Source organism: Staurois parvus, unplaced genomic scaffold, assembly GCF_062004578.1.
Source record: "Staurois parvus isolate SC_StPar_1 unplaced genomic scaffold, SC_StPar_1.0 ptg000287l, whole genome shotgun sequence".
Classification (NCBI taxonomy): domain Eukaryota; kingdom Metazoa; phylum Chordata; class Amphibia; order Anura; family Ranidae; genus Staurois; species Staurois parvus.
This window is the reverse complement of record NW_028318083.1, coordinates 12,721,657-12,729,253: the sequence shown is the minus strand read 5'-3', so window position 1 is coordinate 12,729,253 and position 7,597 is coordinate 12,721,657. Positions and strand designations below refer to the sequence as shown.

Below are 7,597 nucleotides of genomic sequence, written 5' to 3'. Positions count from 1 at the left end.
GGTGTCCCTCCCAGCCAGTGTGTTAGCTCTAGATTGCCCACCACTCTATCACAGTCACACTATGTTGCTGTACCGTCATTACAGTATAGAATCTATAGCTGTGTAAACAGCTGTGTAACAGGGCACATACAGAGCTGTTTATTGCCCTTGTAGAGAATTTACATATTACTTACACAAACTGTTAAAGTAAGCAACAGCCATAATAACAAACGTTGATGCTTGGTTTAAAACCTGACAAAATATCCAGAGTTTTCCATGACTGCCTATTTAAATATATCTTTTCATACAATTAAAGTGGTTGTAACCCTTCCATATATACCTAGTGAAGTGACTGGCCTTAGGTGATACAGAGATGAAACATCCTACTACACAAGTTATACCTGTTAATCTGCAGTCTTCACTACAGCCATTTAAAGTGCTGTATTTATAAAGCTTGTCCGAGAGTTCAGAAAACAGAGGGTGGAGAGCTGAAATGAAACTCTGCAGAAATTCAGTGAGGAGAGCTCTAAGAACTGTTTGGTGGGATGAGACACCTCCTTCACAGGAACAGAGCTGAGGCTGTCAATCTGCTAGAGGGCCCTCCAGTCACCTTTTTTCTCTTGGTGTCAGGAAAAAAAAACTTGTCAGAAGTGATTCATGCCGATATGGAGAAATGAAGCAGCAGAAATGAAATTATACTCATTGCTTTTAATGGAGACAAGTACACACTATAGAGGAATATACTTTGTTCATATTTCATGTCTGAAGTTTACAACCATTTTAATAGTAGTTTTCCTCCATGCCATTTTACACCATACTCACAATAGGTCCACTAAATTAACTCTGCCTGCAAGTAAAGGACCTTTTACAGGATGAGTAGGAACTAGTGAAAGGACCACTTTGCATATATTATAGAGATGTACAAGCTGGCCAACTGTATCAAAATGATCTGTCTCTGGTCCTTGCATACCAAATCACCAAAATAGAAAATATAGGCATAGCTCATTGCATATATCATAATTGATATTAAAGCTGACCAACTGCCTCAAAGTGATTTGTACTTACATGGAATAAACTCACTGCATATATTATACTGTAGAGACATACAAACTAGATAACTGCATCCATGAGTTTATTCCACGCAAGCACAGATCACTTTGAGGCAGTTGGTCAGCTTTAATATCAATTATGATACCTGAAATGAGTTTAGCCCACATTGGTAATATACAACCACTCAGGTATGTTTGTTGTATGATCAGATAGATTACTTTGAGGCAATTGAACATCAATTGCAATACATGAAATTATGTTAGCCTGTATTGGTTCTGTACAACCACTGAGGTATGCCTATATTTTCTATTTTGGTGATTTGGTATGCAAGGGCCAAAGACAGATCATTTTGATGCAGTTGGCCAGCTTGAACATCTATTACAATAAATTTTAAAACAGCACACTAAGGTTTCTGAGCTCTGTGACGTCAGCTGACTTTAGTCTACTGAAAACAGGTCACAGGCATGCAGAAAAACAAAACAAAACAAAAAACAAACATTCTAACACAACAGGAAATTCTTCAGACTTTGCAGTTTTGGTGGGAGTTTGTTCTCCCACATGCCAAGCATCCCTCTTTGAATGAATATAAAAGTGTTTTTCATGGCTTTAGGGTATTCCAAGTGTAAAGCATATAAAAGTCCAAAGAAGAGGCAAAGAGTGCTTGAGGCAGGTTCTGGAGATCCTCCATTACAGTACCTCCCTCGGCTATGATGGCAATAGACACTGGGTCAAGGTGGAGATGATTTGGAGAAGCAGGCTTACTTTCATCAATGACAGTCATCAGTCCAACAGGTAAACGTGCCCAGACCTCATCACTGTCAGAAGGCTATACAAAAACAAACATGATTATTTGTCACTGTGTTGTATATGGTTAGTTTTAGCTTCAAGGTAAGGGTCAAAGTCAATCTATTTTTGGAAGGTTTCTTCCTTTAAAGCATTTTTTTAAACGGTTTTTATTTTAATGCATTCTATGCATTAGGATAAAGCACCTTCTGTGTGCAGCAGGTCCTCATTAATTGAGACAGCAGTGGGGCACCATTACCTCCCATTGCATTCAAAGTCAGTGAGCCAATGAGGAGAGAGAGGAGGTGGGGCCAAACCGCAGCTCTGTGTCTAAATAGACACACACAGCCTTGGCACAATTGCCCCATACAGCTGCTGGCTGTAGGGGCACTCAGCAGGAGTGAGGGGCCAGGAGTGCTAGCAGGGGACCCGAGAATAGGAGGGTCTGGGCTGCTCTGTGCAAAACCAACTGCACAAAAGGTGGTAAGTATAACACGTTTGTTATATTTAAACAGAAAAACACACAAGGACTTTAATATCCCTTTAAGTTAGATAGCTGTATACACACGCAACAAAAGGGTATAATCCATCTGGATACACAAAGTAGTTGTAATGATACAGTTCTACTAACACGTCTAAGTTGCAAAATTGTGTTCAGGCATTAACATTTGTTTTACCCTCCCTCACTAAGGGAATACATTTTATAAACTGCCATGCCCACCACTGTACTAGTGATATAATAAGTATTAATCTGTATTTCTAAGGAATACAAAGCAAATCCCCCCACAACTGCCAAGGTGCAACTATGATAACTTACGAAGCAGGTGATGTAGAATGTACTGGGGTCATCACCAAGTAGAACAGGGAGGCCTCAGAGCACAAGGGTGTGCATTGCTGTCACATCAGGTTTCTAGAAGTAAATTATCAAAAGTTCAGTTTAATATTGCATAAAATGTAAACCTACATGTTTATGAAGCAAATATCACACTATTTGACAGTTCAGGAAAGTTACTGATTGAAGTTATTTAAATTACACCCATAGCTTCGATGTTTTAACATCATTGGATCACAACTTCTCAAGACCACTTTAAAATATTGAAATCAATACAGGTAACAACATAGGCCAAAAGGGATAGTAGTAGAGGTTACAGGTTGTACATTTATGGTATCTTACATATTTCTGTATATTACAACAAAGTGAATCATGAAAGGTTTTGTAAGTTGAGAACAAAAAGAGGGTTGCAGTAGACTCACCTCTGAATTAATTTGCTGCACAAACATGGACAATGTCTCTCCAACACTTCCTTTCGTGGACTTGAAGATTGTGACAAAGTGTGGTGTGTATCGATCCAGGGCATCAAAAAAGTTATTCTGCAGATTTGTGGTGGCTATTCTATTGAACTCTGCAAACACCTACAACACAAAAACAAAACAAAACAAAAATCTCTTTTGCCCTAATATTTGAATAAGTTTCTCCCAAATTCTCCAGTGCCCCAGCAAGCAGATCCTTGTCCTCCCTCTCTCTGTGGTTCCCCCAGCTTTTCCCTCACCTTTACCTGTGAAGTTCAGTGGTTTGTAAGGTAAACTTTTCTTCCTTACAAACTACTAAACTCTGCATTCAGAGATCATTGGTTTATAAGCCAACACAAAACTGCTTAACTCCTAAATTTACTTACCAACTACTGAACTCTGCCTTACAAACTACAGAATTCTACATGTATAGTTCAGTAGTTTTGTGAACCAGAGCTCAGAAGTTTGAAAGGCAGAGTTCTAGTTAGACCTATTGCAGGAAAATCCATTAAAATATTACTAGCTATTGGCATCTTACCTCCGGTGTACTGAAGCCCACTTTGACAAAGAGTCTGTTCAAGGAAGAGATCTCAGGCAGCTGCTGTGAGCAATTCTTCTGAAAAGGACAAAATTCCTTACTTAAAAATAAGTTCCCCCTTACAACCTAGTGTAGTAGATTACAGGCAGACACAGTCTTTGATACCGTATGTGCATTCTTTATAAGCATAGGAAACTACAGCAAGCATTGAAAAAAAAATACTACAATAAAATATTAAATGAAACATTCAATTTTAAGTTAAGTGGTTAGGATAAGTTCAATGGTTTAAAGGCAGCATCCAGAGTTCAGTGGTTTGTAATGCAGAGTTTATATTTACGGCCTCCATCCTGAACACATGCTTTTGTGCCCTGTAGCACCCCCCCTTCGTGGTGGGCAGTATCTGCATCCACTCCCCCATGTGGTCAGTGATTGTATACCCCAGAAAATACTCACAATGGCAGAGACTGTCCAGTTGGTAAATATGGATCAAGGATTACCATTACACAAGGTAAAATCTTCCTCTGTGGAATGGATCGTTGTTGACTGAAAGAATAGAGTACAGGAAAAATGGTCATAAATAACTGTAATAAAAGCTGTGTCTGTGCCCCTTGTCCTTTGTGGTCAAGTGTCTTTTCATCCAGTGCCCCCCCCCCCACAATAGGTTTGAAGATAGCCACCATACAAGCATTCACAGAGCAGAGTGATTATAGAGCACAATGTGCTCCTGGTGGTCAGATGCCAAGCCCCTGGCAATCAGTGGCTGCTCCCCCAAATAGTGCTTGTTGGCTGCGTCCTTTTCTTGCCAGTCCATGGCCGCATGCACCCCTCCCCTTGCTGGTTGGTGGCCACACCCCCATCCTCCTTGCTGGTAGTCAGCATCTGCACCCCCCAGGCCCCAGATGATCAGTGTCCACACTCCATCTAGTGTTGCCAACCTACCAAAATAAATTTACTGATAAGACACCCACAATTTACTGACACAGCCAAGTTTTTACTGCCATTTTGACAATTACAATTGTAAGTGCAAATTTCAGTATTTAAGTTACAATTAAGTACAATATATAATTAGCAATGTGAGAAAATCTGAAGGCAAAAAATTTTTTGATAAAGTAAGGGCAGTTATTAAAACCCATTAGTTTTCTGTCTTCCCTGTCCAACTCAAGAGATTTCCTATTAACCACTTTAACCCCAGAAGGATTTGCCCCCTTCTTGACCAGGCCATTTTTTGCGATACGGCACTGTGTTACTTTAACTGACAATTGCATGGTCGTGTGACATTGATGTCCTTTTTTTCCCACAAATAGAGCTTCCTTTTGGTGGTATTTGATCACCTGTGCGGTTTTTACTTTTTGCACTATAAACAAAAACAGCGACAATTTTGAAAAAAATATATTTTTTACTTTCTGCTATAATACATAGCCAATAAAAATAATGAAAAAAAAAGTCAATTTTCTTCATCAATTTTGGCCGATATGTATTCTGCTACATGTTTTTAGTAAAAAAAAAATCCCAATAGACATATATCGATCGGTTTGCGCAAAAGTTATAGTGTCTACAGACTACGGGAAAGATTTATGGTTTTTATAATTTATTTGATTTTTACTAGTAATAGTGGCGATCAGCAATTTTTAGCAGTACTGTGACATTGGGGTGGACACATCGCACACTTGTGAACCATTTTGGGAACCAGTGACACCAATACAGAGATCAGTGCTAAAAAAAAGCACTTTTTCTGTATTGGTGTCACTGGGAGGGAAGGGGCTAACACTAGTGAGATCCCTGGGCATGTTCTAACTGTGAGGGGAGCTGGGCTGTCCAATGGAGCAGAGTGATCTGTCTCCCGATGACAGGAAGGCGGGGATCATTCCGCTCCTTACCGAAAGAACCGCGAGCTGCCTTGTTTACATAGGCAGCTCGCCGTTCTCCTCTCATAGTGAAGATTGTCGGGTAGCTGGTGGCAATCGAGCCTGCCGGATACCTGCACTGTCTCCCTCTGTGTGAGGAGACAGTGACAGCGGCGCTGGGGAGCACGTGGGCACCTCCCCTGCCCGCCTGCACCCTCGACGTACATTTACGGGATTTAGCCTGCACGTGCCACCCTGTTGCCGTATATGTGTGTGGGGCGGTCCCAAACAGGTTAATTTCTGTTTCATAGCCAACACTGAAAGTGAAGTGAAATCCATGGTAGCCACCAGGATCACCAGAAATTATGTCTCCAATTCTAACATTTTGCCTTTATTCCTGTTTTAGATTCTTCTACTCTTGGTGATAGCAGTAAAAAGGAGAGGAAAAAAATCTACCAAACTGGGGCATGAGAGAGAGAAAAAACACACACTGAGACTGCTGCACATTGCCCCCCGCCCCAGACTGCAGAGGGACACAGATATGGAAGCACACATTGAACAGAACTTAGCTTTTCCCATAAACTTCCTCTCTCCAGATCACAGTGCAACACACATTCACCTCCAAAGATGATACTAAATCCCAAGAAGGATGGCAGTCACAGAACTCAGCTTTTCCCCCACTCTGCCTCTCTCCAACTCACACAGCCCCCACCTTCCTGATCACACACAGCTCTCAGCCCCCACCTTCCTGATCCCACACAGCTCTCAGGAGAAGCAGACACTGAACACCAAGGAGGAGTGGCATATTACAGCACATGGACTTTCCCACGAGCTTCCTCTCTGCAGCTCACACTGCTCAGACACCTCCACTACACCTCAGACCTGTCCATCCTTCAAGTCTAATTGCCCATATTTCCCACTGTACTCACTCCATGCCTCTCACACCCTCTTCAGCAGCTCTTCTTTCTCCTGGATGTCCTTCCAGTCTGATGTCCACGTGCCTTCTGCCGGCATACTGTTGTAGATTAGCTGGGACCTCTGCTTCTCATTGGTGCAGACAACTGTCTGTCACTAATAAGCTCATGTCCTATTGGAAGTAGGGAGGAGGAAATTGTAGGTGTCTGGAGATAGGACAAATAATAATTCAAGCTCTGAGGCTGTGTATGGATATACACTTGTATTCCTGTGTGCATGTAAATGATTATGTACAGAGTATGTCAGAGACTAAGTGTACTTTGTATTTTTTTCTTGCACACTTTACTCAGTGCTGCTTTATTAGTGTTTAGTCAGTAGTGTGCATTGTGTCATAGACATCAGTACATCTGATTAGAGATCAGTAAAACACAAGGTGTTAATCACTCCCATGTGCAAGAGGCCTAACCCTTTCTCTTCCTTAAAGGACCAAAAAGAACCAGAAAGGCAGCACTGTGAAAAAAAGAGCCAGCAGGAGAAAATGTACTGTAACTGGCTGCCTGCTAGGGCATTTTTAATACATTTGCAGCAATACTGAAACACTGGACTAAAGTGATTGTAAACACAATTTAAAAAAATAACAAAGGTTTATACTTTTCTGCTGTGTGCAATTCCCCCAGTTGTCCTTTTTTGGTGCTCATGGCTCCTCATGTTCTAAGTGTGCTTCCTATGGTGGTACACCTGCAGGTGCAATCCTGAGCCGCTGTCTGTGTCAATTGACAGACTCTGGCTCCACCTAATACCTCAATCTCTCTTCACTGGCTTTGATTGATGACAGCAGGAGCAGCTGCCTCAGCAATGCCTGTTAGACCTGAAAGTCAGAAGAGAAAGCCACTATACAGACAGACATAGCGCTGGATCAAGTGTAATAAGGGGAGTGAGGGGGCAATAATATTACCTAAACATGTATCACCTTAATGCAGGAAAAATTGTTTAGACTTTACAATCACTTAAAGCCAACTCCAGGCAAAACAAATATTACCTTGCAGTGGGACTGCAAGGGTTAACTACCCATTTGTGTCTAGTGGTGAGAGAAAGGAGATATACTTACCTGATCTTTCAATTCTCCCTGTACAAAACTGATCCCTGCAGCTCATGCAACTCCACCCCCCATGATCTAGCATTCTTGAGTAGTGAACTG

The 7,597-nt window shown here is 41.4% G+C and overlaps 1 long non-coding RNA gene across 1 annotated transcript; it reads right to left on the bottom strand.

Moving 5' to 3' along the window:
- Nucleotides 1-1,105: 1,105 nt before the first annotated feature.
- Nucleotides 1,106-6,540, bottom strand: LOC149458391 (uncharacterized). Its single transcript, XR_016313425.1, has 6 exons — nt 6,414-6,540; nt 4,094-4,183; nt 3,641-3,718; nt 3,067-3,225; nt 2,630-2,722; nt 1,106-1,855 (listed from the first exon to the last, which is right to left on the bottom strand). It is a non-coding gene; the product is annotated as an uncharacterized LOC149458391 (long non-coding RNA).
- Nucleotides 6,541-7,597: the final 1,057 nt, after the last annotated feature.